Source organism: Triticum aestivum, chromosome 1B (assembly GCF_018294505.1).
Source record: "Triticum aestivum cultivar Chinese Spring chromosome 1B, IWGSC CS RefSeq v2.1, whole genome shotgun sequence".
In the NCBI taxonomy this organism is placed as follows: domain Eukaryota; kingdom Viridiplantae; phylum Streptophyta; class Magnoliopsida; order Poales; family Poaceae; genus Triticum; species Triticum aestivum.
In genome coordinates this window covers 51,279,390-51,297,477 of record NC_057795.1, presented here as the reverse complement: position 1 = coordinate 51,297,477, position 18,088 = coordinate 51,279,390, and the positions used below count along the sequence as shown (strand labels likewise).

At 47.6% G+C, this 18,088-nt stretch overlaps 1 long non-coding RNA gene across 1 annotated transcript; it reads right to left on the bottom strand.

Moving 5' to 3' along the window:
• Positions 1 to 244: 244 nt before the first annotated feature.
• LOC123086221 (uncharacterized) lies at positions 245 to 16,604 on the bottom strand. Its single transcript, XR_006440696.1, has 2 exons — positions 16,272 to 16,604; positions 245 to 515 (listed from the first exon to the last, which is right to left on the bottom strand). It is a non-coding gene; the product is annotated as an uncharacterized lncRNA (long non-coding RNA).
• Positions 16,605 to 18,088: the final 1,484 nt, after the last annotated feature.

Sequence of the window (18,088 nt, the reverse complement as noted above, 5' to 3'; positions counted from 1 at the left end):
ACCAAGTGTCGGGCTTCGACTCTCCTATGAACTTACTGACACCAGTCGCCAATCTGAAGTTGTGAGGGATCTCAGCGGCTCGGATGGCTCTTCCAAAACACTCAAGGCCGGAAACGTGGACCCTGCTTCCACCGAGCTTGTTGTGACGCCACCAATTCGACCGTACACTAATCATACACGCAAATGTGTACAATCAAGATCAGGGACTCACGGGAAGATATCACAACACAACTCTAGACACAAATAAAATAATACAAGCTTTATATTACAAGCCAGGGGCCTCGAGGGCTCGAATACATAGCTCGATACACTCGATACACAAGAGTCAGCGGAAGCAACAATATCTGGGTACAGACATAAGTTAAACAAGTTTGCCTTAAGAAGGCTAGCACAAAAGCAACACGATCGAAGAGGCAAGGCCTCCTGCCTGGGACCTCCTAACTACTCCTCGTCGGCGGCGGTCTCCAAGTAGCAGTATCCGTCGGCGGTGGCATCTGGCTCCAAGGATCCACCACCTGGTTGCATCAACCGGAAAGAAGAAAGAAGGGGGAAAAGGGGTAGCAAAGCAACCGTGAGTACTCATCCAATGTACTCGCAAGCATCAGATCTATACTAAGTATGCATTGGTATCAAATGGAAGGTTTGTATTTTTGGACTGAGCTGCAGAATGCCAGAATAGAGGGGGAAGGCCTAGACTATCGAAGACTAGCATCTTCACGCAGCTCCTCGCATCTTGCAGCATGTAGAAGAGTAAAGAATAGCAGTTTATAATTAACAAACATGTTGTAACATTAATGCTCATAGATCTTTCCTCGACTCCCTGCGAGAAAGCAATCTCGGAGCCACATATTCAAGTATCCATTCGTAGTTGTATAAGATCAGGATATAAGTCTGAACGTCCGTTACCATGGACACGACTATTAATAGATAATCTTCCCTGCAGGGGTGCACCACGTTTTCCAACACGCTCGATCACTCTGGCCAGACACACTTTTCTGGGTCAATGCCCGGCCTCGGAAGATCAACACGTCGCAGCCCTACCTAGGCTCAGCAGAGAGGTCCCCGCCGGTTTACATCCTAAGCACTCCGGGGTCTGGGCCCATCGCCCGTTGCACTCCGGGTCGTTGTGCGACGAGCCGGGACGAGCACCACCTCATACTGGATGGCACTGGCGTGACAGGCCCACGATGCTGAACTGGACGTCTGACAAAACTTCGACTGATACCACGACGTCGAGGCCCATAACTATTCTCACGTGGTGGTTGGTGCGTAAAGGCCAAAGGCCAACTCAGAACAAATACCCAAACCATAGTGTATTATTAGCTTGCGGAGACGAGCAGAGACTCACGATCAAAAGTGACCCTGTTGCCCCGTCTCGTGGACTTACGACAAGGGCTCAGAATGCCCGGTCGTGCCATGTCATTATCTTGCGTGTGCTCTCCGGGCCCTCTCGACTTTCACCAAGGTCTCAAGTAAAGCCAATGTAACCGTGTGTCCAAACATCAAGGGGAAAACCCGAGGAATCACCCCCGGTGGATTCCACTCAATGTAATCATCAAGGTGAACGTAAGAGGGACCACCCTCGAGGTTCACACTTGAGGTGTTGAACGACAGAGCCGTATCGGGAATGGTGAAAGAGGAAATCACCCTCGATGACCACGACCGAATAGCTACACTATAGAATTATCATCAGGAGTGCGTTATGAGGGATCACCGTCGGCACTCGATAGTAGCTCTGCAGAGTCGAGCAACAAAAGGGGCGTGATGTGATGTGAGGTGTCGGGCTCTGGTCGTCGATCACGTTGATCGAGTTGTCGATGATGAAGCAGGGGCGACGAGGACAAGGTGGGGGTCAATGATTGATCACTAGCCAACCCATACTAAGCAGTTTAGGATAAGCAGGTAGGTAACAATAGCAGGTAAAAGAGCAGGCTATGCATCAGAATAAGAGCAAACAATAACAGTAGCAAAATCTAATGCAAGCATGAGAGTATAGAATGGGCGATATTGGGATGACCAAAGGGGGGGCTTGCTGTTGGAAATATGCCCTAGAGGCAATAATAAATTGATTATTATTATATTTCCTTGTTCATGATAATCGTTTATTATCCATGCTAGAATTGTATTGATAGGAAACTCAGATACATGTGTGGATACATAGACAACACCATGTCCCTAGTAAGCCTCTAGTTGACTAGCTCGTTAATCAATAGATGGTTACGGTTTCCTGACCATGGACATTGGATGTCGTTGATAACGGGATCACATCATTAGGAGAATGATGTGATGGACAAGACCCAATCCTAAGCCTAGCACAAGATCATGTAGTTCGTATGCTAAAGCTTTTCTAATGTCAAGTATCATTTCCTTAGACCATGAGATTGTGCAACTCCCGGATACCGTAGGAGTGCTTTGGGTGTGCCAAACGTCACAACGTAACTGGGTGGCTATAAAGGTACACTACGGGTATCTCTGAAAGTGGCTGTTGGGTTGGCACGAATCGAGATTGGGATTTTGTCACTCCGTGTAAACGGAGAGGTATCTCTGGGCCCACTCGGTAGGACATCATCATAATGTGCACAATGTGACCAAGGGGTTGATCACGGGATGATGTGTTACGGAACGAGTAAAGAGACTTGCCGGTAACGAGATTGAACAAGGTATCGGTATACCGACGATCGAATCTCGGGCAAGTACCATACTGCTAGACAAAGGGAATTGTATACGGGATTGATTGAGTCCTTGACATCGTGGTTCATCCGATGAGATCATCGTGGAACATGTGGGAGCCAACATGGGTATCCAGATCCCGCTGTTGGTTATTGACCGGAGAACATCTCGGTCATGACTACATGTCTCCCGAACCCGTAGGGTCTACACACTTAAGGTTCGATGACGCTAGGGTTATAAAGGAAGTTTGTATGTGGTTACCGAATGTTGTTCGGAGTCCCGGATGAGATCCCGGACATCACGAGGAGTTCCGGAATGGTCCGGAGGTAAAGATTTATATATGGGAAGTCCTGTTTCGGCCATCGGGACAAGTTTCGGGGTCATCGGTATTGTACCGGGACCACCGGAAGGGTCCCGGGGGCCCACCGGATGGGGCCACCTGCCCCGGGGGGCCACATGGGCTGTAGGGGGTGCGCCTTGGCCTACATGGGCCAAGGGCACCAGCCCCTAGAGGCCCATGCGCCAAGATATAGGAAAAAGGGGAGAGTCCTAAAGGGGGAAGGCACCTCCGAGATGCCTTGGGGAGGATGGACTCCTCCCCCCCTCTTAGCCGCACCCCTTCCTTGGAGGAAGGGGCAAGGCTGCGCCTCCCCCCTCTCCCCTGCCCCTATATATAGTGGAGGGGAGGGAGGGCATCCACACCTGAGCCCTTGGCGCCTCCCTCCCTCCCGTGACACCTCCTCCTCTCCCGTAGGTGCTTGGCGAAGCCCTGCAGGATTGCCACGCTCCTCCATCACCACCACGCCGTTGTGCTGCTGCTGGATGGAGTCTTCCTCAACCTCTCCCTCTCTCCTTGCTGGATCAAGGTGTGGGAGACATCGTCGAGCTGTACGTGTGTTGAACGCGGAGGTGCCGTCCGTTCGGCACTAGGATCATCGGTGATCTGAATCACGACGAGTACGACTCCATCAACCCCGTTCACTTGAACGCTTCCGCTTAGCGATCTACAAGGGTATGTAGATGCACTCTCCTTTCTACTCGTTGCTGGTCTCTCCATAGATAGATCTTGGTGATACGTAGGAATTTTTTTGAATTTCTGCTACGTTCCCCAACATGTTTTGCCGGCCTTCTTATCCGCTAAGTACTTAGGGCAGTTCCGCTTCCAGTGACCGCTTCCCTTGCAATAAAAGCACTCAGTCTCGGGCTTGGGTCCATTCTTTGGCTTCTTCCCGGCAGCTTGCTTGCCGGGCGCGGCAACCTCCTTGCCGTCCTTCTTGAAGTTCTTTTTACCCTTGCCTTTCTTGAACTTAGTGGTTTTATTGACCATCAACACTTGATGTTCCTTCCTGACTTCTACCTCTGCTGATTTCAGCATAGCAAATACTTCAGGAATGGTCTTTTCCATCCCCTGCATATTGAAGTTCATCACAAAGCTCTTGTAGCTTGGTGGAAGCGACTGGAGGATTCTGTCAATGACCGCATCAACCGGGAGATTAACTCCCAGCTGAGTCAAGCGGTTATGCAACCCAGACATAGTGAGTATGTGCTCACTGACAGAACTGTTTTCCTCCATCTTACAGCTAAAGAATTTGTCGGAGACTTCATATCTCTCGACCCGGGCATGAGCTTGGAAAACCATTTTCAGCTCTTCGAACATCTCATATGCTCCATGTCTCTCAAAACATTTTTGGAGCCCCGGCTCTAGGCTGTAAAGCATGCCGCACTGAACGAGGGAGTAGTCATCGAAACGTGCCTGCCAAGCGTTCATAACGTCTTGTTCTACAGGGAGAACGGGTGCATCACCAAGCGGTGCTTGTAGGACATAATCTTTCTTGGCAGCTATGGGGATGATCCTCAGGTTTCGGACCCAGTCCGTATAGTTGCTGCCATCGTCTTTCAGCTTAGTTTTCTCTAGGAACGCGTTGAAGTTGAGGACTACGTTGGCCATTTGATCTACAAGACATATTGCAAAGATTTTAGACTAAGTTCATGATAATTAAGTTCAACTAATCAAATTATTAGTGAACTCCCACTTAGATTAGACATCCCTCTAGTCATCTAAGTATTACATGATCCGAGTTAAACTAGACCGTGTCCGATCATCACGTGAGACGGACTAGTCAACATCGGTGAACATCTTCATGTTGATCGTATCTTCTATACGACTCATGCTCGACCTTTCGGTCTTCTGTGTTTCGAGGCCATGTCTGTACATGCTAGGCTCGTCAAGTCAACCTAAGTGTTTGCATGTGTAAATCTGTCTTACACCCGTTGTATGTGAACGTCTGAATAAAACACCCGATCATCACGTGGTGTTTTGAAACAGCGAACTGTCGCAACGGTGCACAGTTAGGGGGAACACTTCTTGAAATTATTGTGAGGGATCATCTTATTTACTACCGTCGTTCTAAGTAAACAAGATGCAAAACATGATAAACATCACATGCAATCAAATAATAAACGTGACATGATATGGCCAATATCACATAGCTCCTTTGATCTCCATCTTGGGGCTCCATGATCATCTTGTCACCGGCTTGACACCATGATCTCCATCATCGTGTCTCCATGAAGTTGCTCACCAACTATTACTTCTACTACTATGGCTAACGCGTTTAGCAATAAAGTAAAGTAATTTACATGGCGTTTCTTGATGACACGCAGGTCATATAAAAGAATAAAGACAACTCCTATGGCTCCTGCCGGTTGTCATACTCATCGACATGCAAGTCGTGAATCCTATTACAATAGCATGAACATCTCATACATCACATATAGATCATTCATCATTCATCACAACTTTGGCCATATCATATCACAAACCACTTGCTGCAAAAACAAGTTAGACGTCCTCTAATTGTTGTTGCAAGTTTTACGTGGCTGAATTAGGGTTCTAGCAAGAACGTTTTCTTACCTACGTTAAAGCCACAACGTGATTTGTCAACTTCTATTTACCCTTCATAAGGACCCTGTTCATCGATTCCGCTCCAACTAAAGTAGGAGAGACAGACACCCGCCAGCCACCTTATGCAACTAGTGCATGTTAGTCGGTGGAACCAGTCTCACGTAAGCGTACGTGTAAGGTTGGTCCGGGCCGCTTCATCCCACAATACCGCTGAAGCAAGAAAGGACTAGTAACGGCAAGAAAGTTGACAAATCTACACCCACAACAAATTGTGTTCTACTCGCGCAAGAAGAACTACGCATAGACCTAGCTCTGATACCACTGTTGGGGAACGTTGCAGAAAACAAAAATTTTCCTACTCGTTTCACCAAGATCATCTAGGAGTTCATCTAGCAACAAAAATTTTCCTACTCGTTTCACAAAAATTTTCCTACTCGTTTCACCCAGGAGCCACTACGGGCACTAGTAAGGTACACATCAATTACATGTATATCACATATACCTTTTGTTTTGTTGGAAATATGCCCTAGAGGCAATAATAAATTGATTATTATTATATTTCCTTGTTCATGATAATCATTTATTATCCATGCTAGAATTGTATTGATAGGAAACTCAGATACATGTGTGGATACATAGACAACACCATGTCCCTAGTAAGCCTCTAGTTAACTAGCTCGTTAATCAATAGATGGTTACGGTTTCCTGACCATGGACATTGGATGTCATTGATAACAGGATCACATCATTAGGAGAATGATGTGATGGACAAGACCCAATCCTAAGCCTAGCACAAGATCATGTAGTTCGTATGCTAAAGCTTTTCTAATGTCAAGTATCATTTCCTTAGACCATGAGATTGTGCAACTCCCGGATACCGTAGGAGTGCTTTGGGTGTGCCAAACGTCACAACGTAACTGGGTGGCTATAAAGGTACACTACGGGTATCTCTGAAAGTGTCTGTTGGGTTGGCACGAATCGAGATTGGGATTTTGTCACTCCGTGTAAACGGAGAGGTATCTCTGGGCCCACTCGGTAGGACATCATCATAATGTGCACAATGTGACCAAGGGGTTGATCACGGGATGATGTGTTACGGAACGAGTAAAGAGACTTGCCGGTAACGAGATTGAACAAGGTATCGGTATACCGACGATCGAATCTCGGGCAAGTACCATACCGCTAGACAAAGGGAATTGTATACGGGATTGATTGAGTCCTTGACATCGTGGTTCATCCGATGAGATCATCGTGGAACATGTGGGAGCCAACATGGGTATCCATATCCCGCTGTTGGTTATTGACCGGAGAGCATCTCGGTCATGACTACATGTCTCCCGAACCCGTAGGGTCTACACACTTAAGGTTCGATGACGCTAGGGTTATAAAGGAAGTTTGTATGTGGTTAACGAATGTTGTTCGGAGTCCTGGATGAGATCCCGGACGTCACGAGGAGTTTCGGAATGGTCCGGAGGTAAAGATTTATATATAGGAAGTCCTGTTTCGGCCATCGGGACAAGTTTCGGGGTCATCGGTATTGTACCGGGACCACCGGAAGGGTCCCGGGGGCCCACCGGGTGGGGCCACCTGCCCCGGGGGCCACATGGGCTGTAGGGGGTGCGCCTTGGCCTACATGGGCCAAGGGCACCAGCCCCTAGAGGCCCATGCGGCAAGATATAGGAAAAAGGGGAGAGTCCTAAAGGGGGAAGGCACCTCCGAGGTGCCTTGGGGAGGATGGACTCCTCCCCCCCTCTTAGCCGCACCCCTTCCTTGGAGGAAGGGGCAAGGCTGCGCCTCCCCCCTCTCCCCTGCCCCTATATATAGTGGAGGGGAGGGAGGGCATCTATACCTGAGCCCTTGGCGCCTCCCTCCCTCCCGTGACACCTCCTCCTCTCCTGTAGGTGCTTGGCGAAGCCCTTCAGGATTGCCACGCTCCTCCATCACCACCACGCCGTTGTGCTGCAGCTGGATGGAGTCTTCCTCAACCTCTCCCTCCACCCTTGCTGGATCAAGGCGTGGGAGACATCGTCGGGCTGTACGTGTGTTGAACGCGGAGGTGCCGTCCGTTCGGCACTAGGATCATCGGTGATCTGAATCACGACGAGTACGACTCCATCAACCCCGTTCACTTGAACGCTTCCGCTTAGCGATCTACAAGGGTATGTAGATGCACTCTCCTTTCTACTCGTTGCTAGTTTCTCCATAGATAGATCTTGGTGACGCGTAGGAAAATTTTGAATTTCTGCTACGTTCCCCAACAGTGGCATCATGAGCTAGGTCTATTGCGTAGATTCTTTGCACGAGTAGAACACAAAGTAGTTGTGGGCGTCGATATTGTTCAATATGCTTGCCGTTACTAGTCTTATCTTGATTCGGCGGCATCGTGGGATGAAGCGGCCCGGACCAACCTTACACGTACGCTTATGTGAGACCGGTTCCACCGACAAACATGCACTAGTTGCATAAGGTGGCTGGCGGGTGTCTGTCTCTCCCACTTTAGTCGGATCGGATTCGATGAAAAGGGTCCTTATGAAGGGTAAATAGCAATTGGCATATCACGTTGTGGTTCATGCGTAGGTAAGAAACGTTCTTGCTAGAAACCCAGAGCAGCCACGTAAAACATGCAAACAACAATTAGAGGACGTCTAACTTGTTTTTGCAGGGTATGCTATGTGATGTGATATGGCCAAAAAGGATGTGATGAATGATATATGTGATGTATGAGATTGATCATGTTCTTGTAATAGGAATCACGACTTGCATGTCGATGAGTATGACAACCGGCAGGAGCCATAGGAGTTGTCTTTATTTATTTGTGACCTGCGTGTCAACTTAAACGTCATGTAATTACTTTACTTTATTGCTAACCGTTAGCCATAGTAGTAGAAGTAATAGTTGGCGAGGCAACTTCATGAAGACACGATGATGGAGATCATGGTGTCATGCCGGTGACGATGATGATCATGGAGCCCCGAAGATGGAGATCAAAAGGAGCAAAGTGATGATGGCCATATCATGTCACTATTTGATTGCATGTGATGTTTATCATGTTTATACATCTTATTTGCTTAGAACGAAGGTAGTAAATAAGATGATCCCTTACAACAATTTCAAGAAGTGTTCTCCCCTAACTGTGCACCGTTGCGACAGTTCGTGTTTCGAAGCACCACGTGATGATCGGGTGTTAGATTCTAACGTTCACATACAACGGGTGTAAGACAGATTTACACACGCGAAACACTTAGGGTTAACTTGACGAGCCTAGCATGTATAGACATGGCCTCGGAACACGGAGACCGAAAGGTCGAACATGAGTCGTATAGAAGATACGATCAACATGAAGATGTTCACCGATGATGACTAGTCCGTCTCACGTGATGATCGGACACGGCCTAGTTTGACTCGGATCATGTAATCACTTAGATGACTAGAGGGATGTCTATCTGAGTGGGAGTTCATAAGATGAACTTAATTATCCTGAACATAGTCAAAAGGTTTTTGCAAATTATGTCGTAGCTCATGCTATAGTTCTACTGTTTAGATATGTTCCTAGAGAAAAATTAGTTGAAAGTTGATAGTAGCAATTATGCGGACTAGGTCCTTAAACTGAGGATTGTCCTCATTGCTTCATAGAAGGCTTATGTCCTTAATGCACCGCTCAGTGTGCTGAACCTCGAACGTTGTCTGTGGTTGTTGCGAACATCTGACATACACGTTTTGATAACTACGTGATAGTTCAGTTAAACGGTTTAGAGTTGAGGCACCAAAGACGTTTTTGAAACATCGCGAAACATATGAGATGTTTTGAGGGCTGAAATTGGCATTTCAGGCTCGTGCCCATGTCAAGAGCTATAAGACCTCCGATGACTTTCTTAACCTGCAAACTAAGGAGAAAAGCTCAATTGTTGAGTTTGTGCTCAGATTGTCTGAGTACAACAATCATTTGAATCGAGTGGGAGTTGATCTTCCAGATAAGACAGTGATGGTTCTCCAAAGTCATTGCCACCAAGCTGTTAGAGCTTCGTGATGAACTATAACATATCAGGGATAGATATGATGATCCCTGAGGTATTCACGATGATTGACACCGCGAAAGTAGAAATCAAGAAGGAGCATCAATTGTTGATGGTTGCTGAAACCACTAGTTTCAAGAAGGGCAAGGGCAAGAAGGGATACTTCATGAAACGACAAATCAGCTGCTGCTCTAGTGAAGAAACCCAAGGTGAAACCCAAACCTGAGACTAAGTGCTTCTGTAATAAGGGGAACAACCACTGGAGCAGAATTACCCTAGATACTTGGTAGATAAGAAGGCTGGCAAGGTCGATAGAAGTATATTGGATATACATTGTGTTAATGTGTACTTTGCTAGTACTCCTAGTAGCACCAGGGTATTAGATACCGGTTCGGTTGCTAAGTGTTAGTAACTCGAAACAAAAGGCTACGGAATAAACGGAGACTAGCTAAAGGTGAGCTGACGATATGTGTTGGAAGTTTTTCCAAGCTTGATATGATCAAGCATCGCACGCTCTCTCTACCAAAGAGATTGGTGTTAAACCTAAATAATTGTTATTTGGTGTTTGCGTTGAGCATAGACATGATTGGATTACGTCTATCGCAATATGGTTATTCATTTAAGGAGAATAATGGTTACTCTGTTTATTTGAATAATACCTTCAATGGTCTTACACCTAAAATGAATGGTTTATTAAATCTCGATCGTAGTGATACACATGTTCATGCCAAAAGATAGTAATGATAGTACCACCTACTTGTGGCATTGCCACGTAAGTCATAATGGTATAAAACGCATGAAGAAGCTCCATGTTGATGGATCTTTGGACTCACTCGTTTTAGAAAAGTTTGAGACATGCGAACCATGTCTATTGGTGTATACGCATGAAGAAACTCCATGCAGATGGATCATTTGGACTCACTTGATTATGAATCACTTGAGATATGCAAATCATACCACATAGGCAAGATGACTGAAAAGCCTCGGTTTCAGTAAGATGGAACAAGATAGCAACTTGTTGGAAGTAACACATTTTGATATGTGCAGTCCAATGAGTGCTGAGGCATGCAGTGAATATCGTTATGTTCTTACTTCACAGATGATTCGAGTAGATGTTGAGTATATTTACTTGATGAATCACGAGTCTGAATTATTGAAAGGTTCAAGTAATTTCAGTGTGAAGTTGAAAGATCGTCGTGACAAGAGGATAAAAGATCTATGATATGATCATAGAGATGAATATCTGAATCACGAGTTTGACACAGAATTAAGACATTGTGAAAATTGTTTCACAACTGATAAAGCCTGGAACACCATAGTGTGATGGTGTGTCCAAACGTCATAGTTGCACCCTATTGGATATGGTGCATACCATGATGTCTCTTATCGAGTTACCACTATCGTTCATGGGTTAGGCATTAGAGACAACCACATTCACTTTAAATAGGGCACCACATAATTTTGTTGAGACGACACCGTATGAACTATGGTTTGGAGAAACCTAAATTGTCGTTTCTTGAAAGTTTGGGGCTGCGACGCTTATGTGAAAAGTTTCAGGATTAAGCTCGAACCCAAAGCGGATAAAATGCATCTTCACAGGACACCCAAAACAGTTGGGTATACCTCCTAATTCAGATCCGAAAGCAATATGGATTGTTTTTTCTTTAATCGGGTCCTTTCTCGAGGAAAAGTTTCTCTCGAAAGAATTGAGTGGGAGGATGGTGGAGACTTGATGAGGTTATTGAACCGTCTCTTCAACTAGTGTGTGACAGGGCACAGGGAGTTGTTCCTGTGGCACCTACACCAATTGAAGTAGAAGCTTATGATAGTGATCATGAAACTTCGGATCAAGTCACTACCGTACCTCGTAGGGTGACAAGGATGCGTACTACTTCAGAGTGGTACGGTAATCCTGTCTTGGAAGTCATGTTGCTAGACAACAATGAACCTACGAGCTATGGAGAAGCAATGGTGGGCCCGGATTCCGATAAATGGCTCAAGGCCATAAAACCCGAGAGAGGATCCATGTATGAAAACAAAGTGTAGACTTTGGAAGAACTACTTGATGGTCGTAAGGCTGTTGGGTACATATGGATTTTGAAAGGAAGACAGACAATGATGGTAAGTGTCACCATTGAGAAAGCTCGACTTGTCGTTAAGATGTTTTTCGACAAGTTCAAGGTGTTGACTACGATGAGACTTTCTCACTCGTAGTGATGCTAAGAGTCTGTTGGAATTATATTAGCAATTACTGCATTATTTATGAAATCTTGCAGATAGGATGTCAAAACATTGTTTCCTCGACGATTCTTGAGGAAAGGTTGTATGTGATACAACCGGAAGGTTTTGTCTATCCTGAAATATGCTAATAAGTATGCAAAGCTCCAGCAATCCTTCTGAGGACTGGAGTGAGCATCTCGGAGTTGGAATGTATGCTTTGATGATGATCAAAGATTTTGGGTTTGTACAAAGTTCATGAGAAACTTGTATTTCCAAAGAAGTGAGTGGGAGCACTATAGAATTTCTGAGGAGTATATGTTATTGACATATTGATGATCAGAAATGACGTAGAATTTCTGGAAAGCATATAGGGTTATTTGGAAAGTGTTTTCAATGGAAAACCTGGATTAAACTACTTGAACATTGAGCATCAAGATCTATAAGGATAGATCAAAACGCTTAATAGTACTTTCAAACGAGCACATACCTTGACATGATCTTGAAGGTGTTCAAGATGGATCAGTCAAAGAAGGAGTTCTTGCCTAAGTTGTAAGGTATGAAGTTAAGACTTAAAGCTCGACCACGGCTGAATAGAGAGAAAGGAACGAAGGTCGTCCCCTATGCTTAAGACATAGGCTCTACAATATGCTATGCTGTGTACCGCACCTGAAATGTGCTTTGCCATGAGTCAGTCAAGGGGTACAAAAGTGATCCAAGAATGGATCACAGGACAGCGGTCAAAGTTATCCTTAGTAACTAGTGGACTAAGGAATTTTCTCAATTATGGAGGTGGTAAAAGAGTTCGTCGTAAAGGGTTACGTCGATGCAAGCTTAACACCTATCCGGATAGCTCTGAGTAGAGATACATGATACGTATAACGGAGCAACAATTTAGAATAGCTCCAAGTAGAACAGTTATTTGGAATAGCTCCAAATAGAGCGTGGTAGCTGCATCTAGGAGATGACATAGAGATTTGTAAAGCACACACGGATCTGAAAGATTCAGACCCATTGACTATAACCTCTCTCACAAGCATAACATGATCAAACCCAAAACTCTTGGGTGTTAGTCACATGGGGATGTGACCTTGAGTGTTAATCACATATCAGCAGCTGATTATTGACTCTAGTGCAAGTGGGAGACTGTTGGAAATATGCCCTAGAGGCAATAATAAATTGATTATTATTATATTTCCTTGTTCATGATAATCGTTTATTATCCATGCTAGAATTGTATTGATAGGAAACTCAGATACATGTGTGGATACATAGACAACACCATGTCCCTAGTAAGCCTCTAGTTGACTAGCTCGTTAATCAATAGATGGTTATGGTTTCCTGACCATGGACATTGGATGTCGTTGATAACGGGATCACATCATTAGGAGAATGATGTGATGGACAAGACCCAATCCTAAGCCTAGCACAAGATCATGTAGTTCGTATGCTAAAGCTTTTCTAATGTCAAGTATCATTTCCTTAGACCATGAGATTGTGCAACTCCCGGATACCGTAGGAGTGCTTTGGGTGTGCCAAACGTCACAACGTAACTGGGTGGCTATAAAGGTACACTACGGGTATCTCTGAAAGTGTCTGTTGGGTTGACACGAATTGAGATTGGGATTTTGTCACTCCGTGTAAACGGAGAGGTATCTCTGGGCCCACTCGGTAGGACATCATCATAATGTGCACAATGTGACCAAGGGGTTGATCACGGGATGATGTGTTACGGAACGAGTAAAGAGACTTGCCGGTAACGAGATTGAACAAGGTATCGGTATACTGACGATCGAATCTCGGGCAAGTACCATACCGCTAGACAAAGGGAATTGTATAAGGGATTGATTGAGTCCTTGACATCGTGGTTCATCCGATGAGATCATCGTGGAACATGTGGGAGCCAACATGGGTATCCAGATCCCGCTGTTGGTTATTGACCGGAGAGCATCTCGGTCATGACTACATGTCTCCCGAACCCGTAGGGTCTACACACTTAAGGTTCGATGACGCTAGGGTTATAAAGGAAGTTTGTATGTGGTTACCGAATGTTTTTCGGAGTCCCGGATGAGATCCCGAATGTCACGAGGAGTTCCGGAATGGTCCGGAGGTAAATATTTATATATAGGAAGTCCTGTTTTGGCCATCGGGACAAGTTTAGGGGTCATCGGTATTGTACCGGGACCATCGGAAGGGTCCCGGAGGCCCACCGGGTGGGGCCACCTGCCCCGGGGGCCACATGCGCTGTAGGGGGTGCGCCTTGGCCTACATGGGCCAAGGGCACCAGCCCCTAGAGGCCCATGCGCCAAGATATAGGAAAAAGGGGAGAGTCCTAAAGGGGGAAGGCACCTCCGAGGTGCCTTGGGGAGGATGGACTCCTCCCCCCCTCTTAGCCGCACCCCTTCCTTGGAGGAAGGGGCAAGGCTGCGCCTCCCCCCTCTCCCCTGCCCCTATATATAGTGGAGGGGAGGGAGGGCATCTATACCTGAGCCATTGGCGCCTCCCTCCCTCCCGTGACACCTCCTCCTCTCCCGTAGGTGCTTGGCGAAGCCCTGCAGGATTGCCACGCTCCTCCATCACCACCACGCCGTTGTGCTGCTGCTGGATGGAGTCTTCCTCAACCTCTCCCTCTCCCCTTGCTGGATCAAGGCGTGGGAGACATCGTCGGGCTGTACGTGTGTTGAACGCGGAGGTGCCGTCCGTTCGGCACTAGGAACATCGGTGATCTGAATCACGACGAGTACGACTCCATCAACCCCGTTCACTTGAACGCTTCCGCTTAGCGATCTACAAGGGTATGTAGATGCACTCTCCTTTCTACTCGTTGCTGGTTTCTCCATAGATAGATCTTGGTGACGCGTAGGAAAATTTTGAATTTCTGCTACGTTCCCCAACACTTGCCTGGTTGCTCAGACAAGAAGGAGGGTCGTCGTCGACATAGTCGATCACAGGGGCATCAGCAGCGGTCTCGAGGTCTACTGGAGAAGAAGAGGGGGGAAGAAACAGTAAATACACGCAAACATAAGCATAACAAGACAATACACAGGGCTATAAGTGTTCTAGCGCAACGCTAGGCAATACTAGCGAAGGGGGAAACACCCGGGAAAGTTTTCCCGGTTCCGGACGTTTGTCAGACAGATGAACCGGAGGGAAAAAGTTCAACGTTTGCTATGCCAGGGACGCGTGGCGGACGAACGGACTGCGTATTCGGATTCGTCTCGTCGTTCTGAGCAACTTTCATGTACAAAACTTTTTCATCCGAGTTACAGATTATTTTCTATGATTTTTTAAAGTTTAAATGATTATCTAATTATCTTAATTCGAAAATTAAGTGACTAAATACTTTTGTCACATGGGGCTGTGCTAGCCAGGGTGTATGACAGTGGCCCGGGGGCAATGAGTCAGCAAGGTCAACAGTCAACATTGACTGGGTTGACTAATCAACACTAGGCAGTGGGGCCTAGGTGTCATAGACACAAGTTTAATAGTTTTGATAAATGGATAAATAGAGGGGGTGGGGTCACATGGTAGTGTGCCACTACACAGGGCCGGCCACACACGGCCGTGGCCAAGCCAGCCACACACACACACCACACACAGGACGCAACACACTATGCTATGGGGTTAATTATGTTCTCTCTTAACAGAAGATAGCAATTTGTGATTTTTATATGATTTAATTCATGCATCAAATGAATTTGTTCCAATGGAAACATTTGAGCCTCGCCAAGTGTACTACCTACTCATATTATTTTTACACATATTAAAAACTGTTTAACCGCTGATTAGGGGCTGTTTAGGGGGTTAGTCAGTGTAAAATTTCTATAGCTAGCCATATAGCTACAGTAGCCACAAGTAGTAGTAGATTCAGCGGAGTAGCAGCACATGCAAACGAGCTTCGTGGGGCGCGGCGCTGTGACTGTGAGCGCGCAGAACGGGGCCGGGGCGGCCGACGCAGGCGCGCGGTCGGCCAGCACGGTGGGGCATGGCCGGGCGCGACCACCGTGTGGATCAGCGCGCGTGTGCGCGGGTGCAGAGGGGCTCTCGGCCAAGGGCGCTGGGGCGGCGAACGACGGCCAGCGAGCGGAGGGGCCGAGCGGGTCGCAGCCTGCCGGGGCCGCGGTGAGGGGTGGGCGCGCGGTCCGGGCGCCAGCGGGCGTGTCCGCCGGCAATGGCGAGCGTGGGAGACGCGGGGCTAGCACACGGGCGGCAGCGACAAGCTGCAGGCGACGGCCGCTGTAGAACCAGCAGCAGGTGGTGCGGGAGCGGCCAGAAGGCGGGCGCAAGGCAGCAGCAGTACGCACGAGCAGCAGGCACACGCGACCAGCGAGGCAGCTAGCGGTAGTAGAACAAGCAGCAACAATCGCACGCACGTACGCGTACGCGGGGTTCGGGCACGACGGAGATGACGGCCTACGGCGTTCAAATCGAAGGGCTAAAAGGGGGGATCCGAGGGAGGAGCTCACCAAGGAGGCGCACGAAGGCCCGGTGAGTGACTAGAAGCGCAGGGGGTGGTGTAGTTCGTCGGAGTGGCGTTGGTGACCGAAGGCGAGGACGAGCTCGATCCAGTCGAGGTAGGGTCTCCGGCCTTGATCTTATGTGCGTGGTCGACGTAGAGGAGGCAGACAAAGCTCCCGGACATTGAGCTAACCGGCGGGGAGCAAGGTGACCACGGGATCGACGAGGGCGCGCCGTCGACGTCTCGAGCACGTACTATTTAGAGGAGATACGAGCGAGGGGGAAGGGGAAAGCGGCTAGGGTTTTCCGGCGAGGGAGGGTGTCGGGTAGATATAGGAAGGGGGGCGCGGTGGATGGGCGCCACGGCATCGCCCTGTGCCGTGGCGGCCATCGCCGGCGTCCACGGTTACGTGAACAGGGGGAGATGGGGAGGAAGCCTGCGCCTGGGCCAGCCTGGCGGTCCAGCTGGGCCGAGGCCCAGTGAGAGGGAGTATTTTTATTTGTTCTTTTATTGTTTTGCTTTTAGTTATTTTCTGTACATTTGCTTTTCTATTTTACTATTTATTTATTTTAGATTTATAAAATATAGGGACAACACCTAAATTGGTCTTACTAATTATACCACTGCCACATTTAGTTTGTTGTTCAAATAAAATAGTTTAGTATTTTTATAATTTAAAAAGTATTTAATAACTCTTCCTAGCCATTGTTATATTCACAAAAGGGGTTTTAAATATTTTACAAAAGTGTTGGGTCAGCACCATAATTGGTTATGGAATATTGGCCACACTTTGAACATTATATTTTGCATGTTTGAGAAACTTTAATTTTGGACTTTAATTTGAATTTGAATTTGAAATATGATTTGGATCAAGCGAGGATTAGCAACAGTAATGTGATGACATGGCACCATTAGTGGGGGATTACTGTAGCTTAATTATCCGGGCGTCACACTTGTCCCTATCCAGCCCTTCTCTGTATGCTCTGTTCCGGTCGACCAAACCTTGCACAAGGCCTAACCTTGCGTCGAACCTAGGTTCTCTTGGGTCGACTGGAACTCTGCGGTCATTACCATACGGGCGCCTGTCGTCATACCACCGGGGCGCGTACGACCCGTCCCTCTGAAGGGGCGAAGTCACTCGACGGTGGTTGTCACGGGCGTACTCACGATCAAACTCTCCATGAGCTCTTCTCAGGTGCTGATCTCGACGGTGATCACGATCTTCACGCCGCAATGGCGATTCAGGACTGTGTGCCGACTGAACTGTATCTGCCCTTACTGACCTGTCGTGGATCATGTTCCGTGACTGGGAAACGGTGGAGTTTAGCTCTCCTGTTGCTCCGAGCAGCGCTCAGATCCGTTCCAAGCCCCTTCCAGCTTCTGAACGAGACGGCTGAATAGACTCTGCTATACGTGCAGCAGCTGTAAGATTATGGATCGGAGTGCGATATACCTGATGTTCAGGCGGAAACAACTGCCTCCAGTGTCGATTGGATTCAGGGATCAGTCGACGGGCGCGGTCGTCGAGAGAAGATTGGAGGTTCTCCAAACGTGCGCGCTCAGCCAGCGTGGCCAGGCGCGCAGCCTCCAAGGCCCGAGCCTCGGCGGTTTCCCCTATGATGGGGGTCTGAAGGGCCTCCACGTTGCGGCGGTGCAACTCTTCCCTCTGCCGCGACTTGAGAGATTGGGGCTCGTACTCCTCGTGGCCGAATGACGGACCGCCGCCACAGCCGTCACTGCCATTGCGACAAAACCCGGGTGGGCTCCGACGAGGTTCGGCCATGAGAACTTCTGCCACGGGGTCACATCTCCCGTGCTCGGAAT